General features: G+C 33.1%; 1 pseudogene; it reads right to left on the minus strand.

Moving 5' to 3' along the window:
- Positions 1–10,398: 10,398 nt before the first annotated feature.
- Positions 10,399–10,780, minus strand: LOC143389234 (small ribosomal subunit protein uS10 pseudogene; annotated as a pseudogene).
- Between the last annotated feature and the right edge of the window lie 3,674 nt (positions 10,781–14,454).

Genomic DNA, 14,454 nt, shown 5'->3' on the forward strand with positions numbered 1-14,454 from the left:
TAATTTAAAAACAATAATGGAATGAAACTCTCGTTTTGAATACAATGATCTTTCTGACATATTCTGTTCTTTCAGACTGACACTGTGTTGTGAAGATGTGTGTACCAGGCATGTGAACAAGTTGAAACCTGGAATATGTGTGAATGTAGCCATTTCTTTCTGTGACTTACAAACTGTATATGAATGTTAGTCTTAATATTTTCAGAAAGTTGCAAATTTCAACAACAAATTTTATAGGGACTTATAAGATCGTGTGACCATTCAACCAATATTGCAGTATACGTATATCATTTGTATTTCGGTGTAAAATGTTTCTGAGAAAATCATAGGCATATGCAGGGAGAATCTGCTATCAGTTTAGTTGAATATTTTCAAGTCCCTTGAAAGTTGCTAAGATTTTAACTAACTTTGAGCTATACAATGCTCAGAATAAAAAGGTTTGAACTAGGAATCACTTCTGACCTTTATGTAATGTCATTCATTTCTATATCCATGCATACATCACCATGTGTCTTAATGTGATAAAGAAATTAAAGATCTTTTAAAGTTACTCTCCAGTTAATAATTCGGGTAAAATACGTTTGTGCCAATTTTGTTTTATGTACTGGATAAAAATTACTCGAATTTTGAAGATTATGTGTTAAAATACACAACATTCAGTTGTTAAAATTGTTGTAGTTAAAGCAACGTCCTGAGGTTTCATAAACTGACTTCCAGACCACTCACATATAATCTAATCAAGCCTTTATGGAAGCACACCAGCGGTGACTGACCAGAACATAAAGCTGTTCCCATGATCAGCCCTGAACAATTGCAAGGGCGTTCCTTATAGGCCTGAAAACCACAAAAAGGCTATTCTGGGGTCTAGCCAAGGCAAGCAAACCAAGTTACAGAAGTGGGAGAGTGCAGTCAGGTGGCGGGAAGTTTAACCAATCACAATTAGCCCAGTCACCCCAGTTACAGAAACACAGCCCCATTACCCTTGTTACAGAAACAATGCCCCATTAGATAGCTCCATGTTCTTAAATATTTCTATAGCAAAAAAAAAAAAAAAAAAAAAAGTACTTGCCCCAGTCTTGACCTTTGTATTTGGCATGGTTGTTTTACAAAATGGAGTCACTTTGGCTTGACTATCACAAAATGAAAAATTCTGTTAATATAGTGCCTCCAATTCTGAACTGCAATAATTGAAGACAAATTAATTCCAAGACTTTTTAAAATTTATTTTTCTTATCTCAAAAGCCTGGCCCCTACAATCTAAAGAGAATATTCTAGTCAATTAATATAATTTGAAGTTCATGATTTCCTAGTATTTTTAGTATATTAAACACATTCTACATATGAAGAAAGACATGTCAGTCAAATGAGAAAAGTCTGCTTATTGAGAAAGAGCCTTATATTTTGAATATTTTAAAGTAAGAAGAGTCTGATTAAAATTTATGAAAACTACCTTTTTTCTACAAATATAGACAGCAGACTAAGATACAGGACACATCACAGCCCTGAGAATCATCATGATTTATATTTTTCCCAGTACAGCTTTGTTGTTTATATCCTAATATACTTAGGAATAGTTTAATGTTGGACATGTTCATGTAGAATTGACCTATTGCTCACATATTTTTTGGAACCTTAACTCATTAAACATGATTTCATATACACACCTATATAACATATAGTCCTAAGAGCTTTTCAATATAGCTTTTCCTTGATTAAGTTAATTCATTTTTGACATGATTGTGGCCACAATCATGTCCTTCTAAAAAATAAGAGTCAATGTACTCTTCTGTTGTCATGATTAAAAATCTTGCATAAGATATATGAGGAATGAATCAGATTACCTAAATCATTGCCTGACATTGAAAGAAAAAATGCATGAGGAAATGTATAGAGCAATTTTTAGACTGAACTAGTTCCAGCATAACAAGTTAGCCCAAGATATGGGCACTTTTCTTCATCCTCAAGTGCTGAACGTTAACTACAACTGCTATGGATTGTTTTTTTTTTTTTTTTTTCCCGTGCTGGCTATTGAACACAGAGCCTCACTCATGTTAGGCAAGTGTTCTTCTACTGAGATACCTCCAGTACTTCTGTTTTTATTTATATTTATAAGACAGAGTTTCATTAAGTTGCAGGCTGGCCTTGAACTTTTGATCTTCTTGCCTCAGCTCTGGAGTAGCTGGTATAACAGCCCCTGTGCCACTATGTCCAAATCCAACTGGGAGTTTTTAAATGTGGCTCCAATTTAAAATGAAAGCAAAATGATAACACACTTTTTGTTGTTTCAAAATCTTAAACTAGAATGAAAAGACTATGCTTCATAGTTTCATTTAGTTTTTAATTCACAGGTTATTTCACTATTTTCCATGTTTAAAAATCATCATGTAATTGTTACCTAATGTTTGTTCTCAAGTCTAGAAGTCTTCCCAAAATAGGTTCAGTCAAAATCTCAATCTAATTACAGTAGTTCATTTAACTGAAGTAAATGAGGGAAAGGTCACTGATTGGTCTTAGCATGACTAATGCATGTTTGATTTAACAATCATGAACCTTCTTTAAGAAGTATAACAAACCAAACAACTTCTAAGATGGGACAAGATTAATCAAGATTTTCAAATTTCTCAGATGAGCTTTGCAAACACCATGGCATATTTTTATATGAAGGAAGAAATTTCTTTAATTTCGAAAGTGACATTTTTAGAAAGCTGGTATTTTTAGAATTCAATTGATTTGGGGTTTTTATTAAAATCAAGCAATGCAAAACTAAAACAAACAGGCAAGCATACTGTTTATAGTAGAACTTTAAACAAATATTTTTGTAGTGCTAGGGATCAAACACAGGCCTCATGCAAGTAACAGAGTACTCTACCACTGAGGTACATCCCCAGCCCAGAACAAGACAAAACAAACAAATAAAACAATGCTCCTATTTATAAATACTTATGTAAACAAAAATTAACAGTCTAAAATGCCCATATGGCCAGAACTTAAAATTGGAATATGTTTATTTGGAATATGTTTATTAACGAGTTTGAAATACTTTCCAGGAAAAACTTTTAACATAGCTAGTTCTCAAGTATCTTTTTGGATATTATATCCAGACTTTCCCTATAATCTTAGTAAAAGGCTCCTAGGAGAGAAGTGCTTCCACTCCCTTCCACTGCTGATGAAAGAGAGTTTCCATTAACTCTTATTTAAATTAATTAATTTCTTTAATTTAATTAGGTATATATGGCAGCAGAATGCATTTTGATTCTTTGTACACAATTGTAGCACAACTTTTCATTTCTCTGGTTGTACACGATGTAGCTTCCCACCATATGTAGAGTCATACACATACCTAGGTAATAAGTACATCTCATTCCACCATCTTTCCTGCCCCCATTCCTTCTCCCCACAATTTCCTCCCCTTTGATCAATCAAAGTTCCTCCATTTTGCCCATCCCCCTGCCCCAAGTTATAGATCAGCATCCACTTATCAGAGAGAATTTTCAGCCTTTGGTTTTTTGGGATTGTCTAACTTTGCTTAGCATGATATTCTGAAACTCCATCCCTTTACCTGCAAATGCCAGAATTTTATTCTCTTTTAATGCTGAGTAATATTCCACTGTGTGTGTGTGTGTGTGGTTGTGTGTGTGTGTGTGTGTATATATATATATATATATATATATATATATATATATATATATATCTTCTTTATCCATTCATCTATTAGAGGGCATCTAAGTTGCTTCCACAGTTTAGCTGTTGTGAACTGACCTGCTATGAATATTGATGTGGTTGCATTGTGATACTATGCTAATCCCTATGGGTATAAACCGAGGAGTGGAGTAGCTGGGTCAAATGGTGGTTCAATTCCAACTTTTCTAAGCAATCTCTATACTGCTTTCCAGATTGGTTGCACCAATTTGCAGTCCCACAAGCAATGTATGAGTGTGCCTTTTCCATTAACTCTTGTCACCACAATTGCACTTCTTTCACTATCTATCCCAGATTTCAATGTACTTGTTTGTTTTTTATGATGAGTTAAGTCTTTAAAAAGAAAAGCAGATGTGTCTTCATTTTCAATGTAGTACATGTACCTGATTGAAGAGAAAATTCTGAATGGATTTGCAACATGCCTTTGAGGTCAGATAAGCTTGCCATATTCTAGGGCCCATGAAGAAGTCAAGCATTGATTTCTTGTCAAATTAACATGTGAGTAGCCCACTTGAAAAAGTAACCCATTAAATAAAGCCCTTCTTCCTATGATCCAACTGCATTACTTCTGTGCCTATTAGTTTGACATCATTAGAAAATTAGTCTATAATTTCAAACTTAAAAGATTTCCCTCATGTATGAATTACCGTAGATGTTCAAAATGTAAGGGAAAAATCAAGCTAAACTTTGAAAGTACCAGCAAAGTGATTCTTGTGCTTATTTGTCTAATATTTTTCTTAAAAAGATACAAAAAATGAATTTTCCAAGTTTATATCCTTACATTGAAATTAATCAAGGGAATAGAATTGGCTCATGTAAACACTGGGAGGTCTGTTGACTGTAGTCACTACTACACCCACTTCCAAGTTCTCTGTAGCTTCAAGTTGTCATGAAGGTTCTTATTGTCACAAGCAATTTATGAGTGAGGGACAAAAAAATCATGAAACATAGTTATAAGATCCTAAGAGAATAATTATCTTTGAAATGAAAAAATGTTTCTATATTTTAAAAATTACATTTACTTAAGAGTTAACAAATTGTGTGTGTGTGTGTGTGTGTGTGTGTGTGTGTGTGTGTGTGTGAGCAAATTTAATAAAAAAATCCATGGACCCATCACCCAGTTTAAGAAAAATAACATGGCATTTCTATTCATGTGGCTTGCATTTCTCTCCCCCAACTAATACCCATATCTCTGTACTCTTAGTAAGCATGATCCAGTCTTTTGTGAGTTATACAGATGATTTTCTTTAGAGTTCTATCATCCTTATTTCCATTGATCCAGATAGACTGTTTATGTGTGCATAGTTTTTACTTCATATAAATGGAGTTATACTACTCATAGTATCAGTGACTGACTTCTTAAGCACAAAATTATGGGCCAAGGTTTTTCAAGTTGTTTGTTGTGTTTGAATTTAATTATTTTTATATGAAATAATAAAAAACTCTGTGCATATGCTAGAGCTATTTTTCATTTTACTATATATAAGAATTTTTATTTTCAGTTTTATTTTTCAGTTTTTTTTGTTTTCCTATTAAAATTTTACTCTAAACAATTTTACTCTAAACAATCATGTTTATCTCTTCTGTTCATGTGTGAGTTAGTTATTTGAGGCATATACTTAGGAATAAAATTACTAGGTTTAGGATTACCCCATCACGAAATTTATTAGACAATATCTAATGAATTTATCCCATTGCTCTATAATTTTTCTGACATCGGATATAATCAAGTATATATATATATTTATGCAACTCTAGTAGCTGTGAAACTCAATCTTATTGTCGTCTTACTTTTCCTATTCTGAAGTACTAGTTGCATTGAGTATCTATATATAAACTTATATATCATTTGAGTTTCATTTACTTTAAAATAACTGGTCAAGACTTTTTCCACTAGGTTATTTTAATTTTGTTAATTTGTACAATCTTTTCATGCTAATAGTTTGTCACTTATGTAGGTAGCAAATATCTCCTCAGTTTATTTTTTATCTTTGGATATAACTCAGTGATTTTTAATGAAGTAAATTCTATCAATTTTTTTGCTGAGGGGCATTTTGTGTTTTATAAACATTTTCTAATGAGGAAATATATTTCTACATCGTGTTCTAAAAGTTTTATCTTTTTTTTCTTCCTATTTAATTTTTGCTATACCTGTTACATATTTTTCTGTATAATATAAGAATCTACTTCTGTTTATTTTCAGGGATTCATCAATTCGCCCAGTACCATATATTGACCAAGAAAGCCAAAAACCCATTGGTTGACCTTGGTTTCTTTGATATGCTTATTCATTTGCAATAATAACCTTGTGAAATATTAAATTTTTCTATGAGTATGAATCTCATTCTAGTGTCCATAATCAACTTCATACTGAGCAATTAAGTCATACCCACACTAATATTGTTCACTCTGTATAGCTATAGCATCAGTTTTGATATGTAGCAAGGTCAGTTTTCCATTGTTTTTGTGTTCTATAATGTTTTGGTATTTGTTGCATTGTCATATCAATTTTTAAAACAGTTTGTAAATTCCATACACACACACTCACAAATGCCTATTGGGATTTTGTTCAGAATTTAATTGACTATATATCAATTTTGGGAGTTGTCATCTTCACTATGCTATGCTAACATGGTTTGTCCAAAACTGAATGCTATTTTTCTTAATATTTTCAATGACATTTAATAATTATTGATAACATATTTTACAAATTTCTTTTACAAACATCCAATGATAAAAAGTAAGTTGTCAAAAGTTGTTTACCTGTAATACTATGATAACAAAAATAATTTAAAGTATATTGACAAAGCATTAGAAAGCTGAACAATATCTGTAGACAAAAATAACAATGCAAAAAAGGAATTCAATTTATATTGAGCAGGAAAAATTAGAAATTTCCTTTTACATATCATCAAAAATATAGCTTATGTAGTGTAACTACATGGATTCTTTCTGAAGTGAAGTTCAGAACTTAAACTTATTATTTTTTTGTGGTTTGTATTTGGTATAGGTTTTATATTGTTTAATGTTTCTGGCTTTGACTCACTTTTTAAAATTTATATTTACTTAGATTTTTCAATTTTTTATTGGTGCATTGTAAGTGTACATAATGGTGGGATTTGTTCTTACACATTTGTATATACATACAATATCACAATGTATTTTGAGCAATATTACTCACCAATATTTCCCCTTCCATTTTCTTCTTCCATCCCTTTTCCCCTTTCCTCTACTCCACTGATCTTACATTTATTTTCAGGAGACTCACCCTGAATTTCTTTTCCTTTTTTTTCTCTGTAGTTTCCACATATGAGAGAAACAAATATAACCCATACCTTTCTATATTTGGCTTATTTGGCTTAAAACAATATTCTCAAATTCCATATTTTCTTTAGAAAATGACATAATATAAGTTTTCTTTATGGCTGAATAAAGCAGCATTATATATATATACCACAATTTCTTTATCCACTTATCCATTGGCAGACACCAAGTTTTTTTCCATATTTTGGCTATTATAAATTTCTCTTCTATAACCATTGGTATACATGTATAACTATAGTATGATGACTTTAAATAATTAGGATACATATTAAAGAGTGGTATAGCTGGGTCATATGGTATTACTATTACTAGTCTTTTGAGGAAATGTGATACTGATTTCCATAGTGGTTGTACTAATTTACACTCCCACTAATAGTCTAAAAGTGTTCCTTTTCCTCCACATTCTTTCTAGCATTTGTTGTAGTTTTTATTCTTGATGATTGCCATTCTGACTGGAGTGAGATGAAATCTCAGTGTAGTTTTGAGTTCTTTATATTTTCTTGGTATTAATCCTCTGACAAAAGAGTTGTTGGAAAAGATTATATCCTATTCTGTAGGCTCTCTCTTCATATTCTTCATTGGTTTCTTTGCTGTGTAGAAGTTTTTAATTTTATTATCTCTTGGCATTATTTCCTGAGGTTTCAGAGTCTTATTGAGAAAGTAGTTGCTTTCCTAAAAGGGAGAACTTTGCATGTTTTCTTTTTGAATTTGCACAGTTTCTGGTCTAATTCCTAGGTTTTTGATCCATTTTGACTTGATTTGGTAGCAGGTGAGAGAAAAGGGTCAAGTTTCATTCTTCTACAAGTGCTAAATAATTGGCCTGTCACCATTTGTTTAAAATGATGTATTTTTTTCTAATGTTAATTTTGGTATTTAGTTGGTTGGATTTTCAATTAGTACAATCACTATGGAGGTTTCTCAAAGACTAGACATGGAAGCACCCTATAACCCAGGTCTTCTACTCCTCTGTAGCCATTCTAAAGAATTAAAGTCAGCATATTATAGCAATATATGTGTAATGCTTAATCCCTATCTTTAAGAGATCAATTTTTCAATAAAAGTTTACATTTTGTACTTAATAATTTTTATAACATTGTAAAATATTTTCTTGTGTTTTGTCATATGCTAACAAAACTTTAAATGACATATGAATCTACTATACCTATGTAGGTTTGTCTCTGTGCCTTTAATTCTTAACATTGGTCTACATGTCTATTTCTGTACTGATACTTTGCAGTTTTTGTTACTAGTTCTGTGTATGATTTGAAGTCAGGTATTGTGATGTCTCCAGCACTGCCATTTGGGCTAAGAATTGCTTTTGCTAGTCTGGGTCTTTTATTCTTCCAAATAAATTTCAGGCCTTTTTTTTGCTACTGCTATGAAGAATGATACTGATATTTTGACAAAAATTTCATTAAATCTGTATATAACTTTTGGTTGTATGGTCAAGGTAACACTATTAATTCTCATATCCATGAACATTGGAGGTCTTTTGATCTTCGTGTGTGTTCTTCAGTTTCTATCTTTAATATTTTATGGTTTTTATTGCAGAGGTCTTTCACCTCTTTAATTAGCTTCATCACAGACTATTTTCTTATTTGGAGACTATTATGAATGAGATTGTTTTCCTGATTTCTTTCTCAGAGGATACATTTTTGGTGTATAGCAAAATAATCAGGTTTTGTATGCCGATTTTATGCCCTAGAACACTGCTGAATTTGTTAGCTCTAGTAGCCATCTAGTAGTCTCTAAACTATAGAAGATCCAAATCATTTGCAAACAGAAGTATTTTTACTTCTTCCTTTCCTATTTTTCCCCTTTAGTTCCCTTTCTTGCCCAATTACTCTGGCTAAAACAAAACACAAACTTATACTTAGCTTGTTCATTTATAAACCTAGAAAAAAAGAATGAAGTATAAGAGAAGCAAGAAATGAAGAAAGATTCATTAGTTAATTGGCCACTGTAGGGATGACATCTCAAAACCACATGAGGAGCCTTATAAAGCATACCTCAGAAGCATCTATTTGGGAGCAGAAAAGGAAAAAAACAGTTACTCACCACTTCCCATCCATATTGCTCATAAATCGCCTCATGGAAATAAATTTCCTTACCCTTTCATGTTGCACATGTAAGATCGCCAGTAGATTTCCATGTGGCCACCCTGTAGGAATATACAACAGTTTCATAAAAGAAAGAAAATGTTTTTCAAAAGTAAAACATAATTAATATATCCATCACATAACAGTATCTTTATATTTATCATTTCTCACATTCTGCTCAATGGCATAGTCATAACATAGTCCATTGTTGGACTATCGACTTTCCTCCTATTCCAATCCCCTATGGGTTATTCACTGTGATGTTACTGCATGTGAGAAGTAAACTTTAGCTGCTTGTTATGAACTATCGGATGGTATGAGTCAGTTTAAAATGTAAACAATGTGGCTACGTTTGATGTGAAACCATGGTAGCATTTTATGGGTGATTGAAGTAATTTCATTTACAGCTACTACTAATGCTTTGGCTGCTGTAATGAAGCCAATGGACTGGTGTGGAAGTTCCAGATTAGAAACACTGGTGTATAGCAACATATGTTAGCCAGGAGAGTCAGAAAAAAAAGTTCATATATTGCTAATTCTATTGAATATAATCTTTTCAACAACAATATGGACCCTTTTTAAGCCCTGTATTTCCATGTGGCTCAGTAAGTTTTCTTTTTACTGTTAATCTCTACTGAACTCAGTCTTGTTTCATCATTGGGTATTATTTTCATTTAAGGATCAATGAACTAGTTAAAAATAGTTCATTGATCTATGAACTATTGATCATGTCCTTAGGAGATTAAGTTTTCAATAAAAAATTTACTTTTTGTACTTAATGTATTTTCATAAAATTGTAAAATATTTTCTCTTTTTCTGTCATATACTAACAAAAGTTTAAGTGACAAATGAAATTTTCATACATCAATTGACATTTAGTTTCAATTTTGTGTACTTACTTTGGTGGCAGAGAAACCACATATGCAAGACATCAATCTTAGAGCAGTCTTTCAAGCAGAATATGTAAAGGACTTCAATGAAACCAACCCAAAATAAGACGGATGAAAAATAAACAGACATTTTATATAAGTGAATATTCAAATAGTCAATAGAGTATTTAAAATGCACAACTTCATTATTAAGAAGGGAATTTCTTATCCATACTATATTAAATATTAAATACTAAAATACTGATGTACATGTCAGAATGGCAAAAATTTGAAAGAATAAAACCAAATGCTTACAATATAAAAATACTAGAACTCTCATACATTTCTAACATAAATGGACACTTTGAAAAAAATTGTAATTTTTAAAAACTGATAATCAATATTTTTCAAGTGTTGGCATAGGCAGCTACAGTGTTGACTTCAACCTCCACTCCTGGGTTAATACTGATGGAGCTTTTTTTTTTTTTTTTTTTTTTAACCAATCTCCGAAGGACTGTGCAAGTCAATGAGTCACTTGAGGATTCTCGTGTGGAAGTGATCCCATGACTTGGAACCTACACCACAAGTCTTTTCTTGCAGCCCTTCTTAATCTTGATAGGCATGCAAACAGATGCTTTCACTTTGAGACTCTTTTCCTTTGTGCCTCTGACGAAGTGAGCACACACTTTTTCTCCAGCAATTTCACATTGCAAGTGGTGAGGGTAATTCTAGTTCTCCAAATTGCCATCTCAGGTTGTAGGATGTCCTTCCAGTATTTATAAATGCCATGGCTGTGCTGCAGCCTCCTGATTGATTTATTCCTTGTCAAGAGAGAACAGCCTTGAGTGTGCAGCATAAGCAAACTGAATTGTGTTCTGTAGCATGATACTCACATCACTCTCTAAAAACCAAACTAAAACAAAGCAATAACAAAAAATGGTTCACATATTTAAAAGCCATTTGGTATTCTTTACTGATCTTGAAAATAAGTGTATGCTATGACTTAGCCATTTTGATTCCTAGTGTATACCTAATGGTATGTAAGTGCAAAAAAATGCAAAAATTGGTTGCTACAATGTTATTTAATATCTCCCCAAGCTTAAATTAAAGTGTTCATCAATGGTAAAATGAATAATATAAAATCGAATGTCATCATATGGTGGGATATTGTGCAACAATGAAAATGAACCAATAGACTTCTCAGGTAGTAATGTGGATAAATCTCACAAACAGAATATTTAGTGAAGGATATCTGGCACAAAACACAAATACTTTATCATTCCAAGGAAAATCTAATCTATGGTGTTAAATTGCCTATGGGGAAGAAAGAGGACATAGTGCTTATGGAGAGGCATGTGATGGGGGAAAAACGTGGGGTTGTGGATAATATTCTACAACTTAACTTGGATGATGGTTACAGGAGTGTGTTTGCTTCCTGAAAAATTAAACTGAGATGTTCACATGCAATCTGTGTATTGTTTTTAATATATCTGGTATATTTCCTTTTTTAAAGTAAAAAGAAAAAAAAAGGATTAACCACAAGTTTTGTAGCCTTCTCACTCACTGAGAGTCAATCTTTCTTTGAGTCTAGTATAGATAGATGTTTCCCCTAAAGATATCTACATCTTAATCCCCAGAACCTGTGAATATGTTATATGGTAAAAATGTCTTTGCAGATGTCTTTAAGTAATTAAGATTCTCCTGGGTTATCCAGGGGCCCAATGTAAATTCCAGGTCCTCAAGAGAAGGAGACAGCAGGGTCAGAGTTAGTGAAGCAGCGTGGGAACAACTTGGCGGACCATAGCTGGCGCTAAAGATGGCAGAGGTCATGAGTCTAGGAATGCAGGCAGTTTCTAGAAGTTGGGAAACACAAGAAAATGGATTTTCCCCTAGTGATACCAGAGGGAATGAAGTCCTGGCATACCTTGTTTTCAGTTCCATAAGACCTAATTTTGGACTTTAGCCTCCAGAACTGGAAGATAAATTTGTTGTTTCAAACCATGTTGGTGAGTTTGTTTCTACATGAAGAGGAAGCTATCAGTGAGCCACACATTGTAATTGTGAAAGTATATGTCACATGATTACTCTATGAATGTGTATGGAATGAATGGTGACAGTCCCCAAATGTCAGAATCCTAATTTTGATGAAGTGATGTTATAAATCAGTGTCCCTCTGTGAGAATTCAGTAACGGAATCAGCTGCCACCACAATGCAGTTGCCTTCCAGTCCCTCTCTTTCTCTGATCTTCAGACTTCGGAGGCCTGGAGTTGAAGAAGACAGACCACAGTCTTTGTATTCATCAGACAAAACAAACTGAGGACAAGGATGTGGATAAAGATGGCATGATTAGTGTTTCTCCTTAGTCCATCTGAGGAATTCATTTGTCTGAAAGGTGAAAAGAATTTTTTTAAATATTTAATTTTTTAGTTTTTTAGGTGAGCACAATATCTTTATTTTTTATTTTTATGTGATGCTGAGAATCGAACCCAGTGCCTCACACATGCTAGATGAGCACGCTACCACTTGAGCCACATCCCCAGCCCCTGAAAAGAATTTTTTTACAGAAATTGAGAATAATAGGATTGAAGTAATATTAGTCATTTTACATCTAAAGTGGATTTTGCCATGTATCAATTTTAGATTGCAGTTACAGAAATATAACACATCCTGGTCAGGTGGAGGGAGATCCTGGGTTTCACTTTACAAAACTTTCCTAAGTTTTTATGTGGCATGGATGTTGAAATGAAATCCAACTGGCTGCCACTGGCCTAGCATGGCAGGGTGACTTAAACCAAACATAGGTGGTACAGACTGCTGAACCAATGTGAGGGATGGAGAGTGTAGGAGTAAAGCCAGAATTCTGGAGCCAACAGAATCCTTGGAACAGTGAGATCAGCTGAGAGACATTGTGTCTGTGAACAGCCACATCAGCTAGCCAATTCAGCAGTGATGTTTCGCAGAATGTGCACAAAAAGCTCTGTTCCAAGCTGCAGATGATGACAATGCTATAAAACAAGCCAGCAGACGACTAGATCCTTTCTCAATGTCAGAAAAATGTTTACATAAGACACGGCCTTCCAGAAAACATTGAGAAAAGAAGCAGGAAAAGAAGTGAACTTTGCTTGATTAAGCACTATGTTATCCAATAGAAACTAAAAACTTCTTATTTAAATTGTCAGGTTGGGTTAATTTTGAAGCTTGAAACTTATTTTTTCCCTCCTGCTACCAATGGAAAAGGACCTGTGAGATGTATCAGATTACAGTCTGTAATAAGGAGAGTAAAATATTTATGTATATCATCTGAAGTGTAGTGTAAGCCTCCTGCAAATTTGTTGAGATTTCTCCTTGAATAAGTTTTGAAAAAGGAGAGACTAGATCAGAGAAGTGCCTATCAACTTTTCCTTTCTCTTCCTGTCTCCTCTCTTTTCTTTCCCTATTCTTGATTTTTTTATTGAGTGTGGGAATTTGTAGGGAATTTGAACTTGCATCCATAGCCCTCTTCTCTTTCTTTTAGAAGAAGTTATCCAGACAGGAAAATTTCCCATGAAGTGTGAAGTTACTGCCGGTTCATTAAAATCAAAGTCTTGTAGTACATACAGGACATATATGAAAGCAAAATCTGGCCCTGGCCTGTACACAGGGAACAAAGGCAGTAGACATTTATACTAATTGTTGCTCTGGATATTATCATTGAATAAGAAGTTGCTGAGATATTTTTGTAAATTTTCCTAGACACATGTCTGTTGACATCCCTGACTTTCAATCAATTCTCCCCTTCATTTGTTTCCCAGTATTTGCAACTTAAATTGTAAGTTCACTACTCACATTTTATTCTGTCCGACGTTTATATTCTTTCAATCAGGTTTTGTACCTTTTTTGAAAAACATCTATGTCTAGTTCATTCTATAAAGTTCTATGTCCTTGAAATAGTCTAGGTATGTCACCAATATTGAGTAAGATTCAGTGTCAAATTCATGCTGTTCCAAAATGTATATTCAAAGATGCTAGCAATTATAACACTATTTATAGTAGTGAAAATTTTGGAACTTCCCTAGCCTAGGAAAGGATCCTGAATGATTACATTCAAAGGAATCTTATGTAGTTATTCAAATTAATTATTTAAATACACCAATGTGTGCTGACATAAAAATATCCATAATAGCTATATGATAGGAGATTAAAGGAGTGTGTACTATACATTCACCTGTGAGCAAAACGATATATATTTTGGTTTGTGTCCACATGCCTAATGGCAGGAGTGCTTGTGAAAATATTTTTTTTATTATTAGTTATTCAAAACATTACACAGCTCTTGACATATCATTTTTCATACATTTGATTCAAGTGGGTTATGAACTCCCATTTTTATTCCGTATACAGATTGCAGAATCACATCGGTTACACATCCATGTTTTTACATACTGCCATACTAGTGTGTGTTGTATTCTGCTGCATTTCCTAT

Source organism: Callospermophilus lateralis, chromosome 2 (genome assembly GCF_048772815.1).
Source record: "Callospermophilus lateralis isolate mCalLat2 chromosome 2, mCalLat2.hap1, whole genome shotgun sequence".
In the NCBI taxonomy this organism is placed as follows: Eukaryota; Metazoa; Chordata; class Mammalia; order Rodentia; family Sciuridae; genus Callospermophilus; species Callospermophilus lateralis.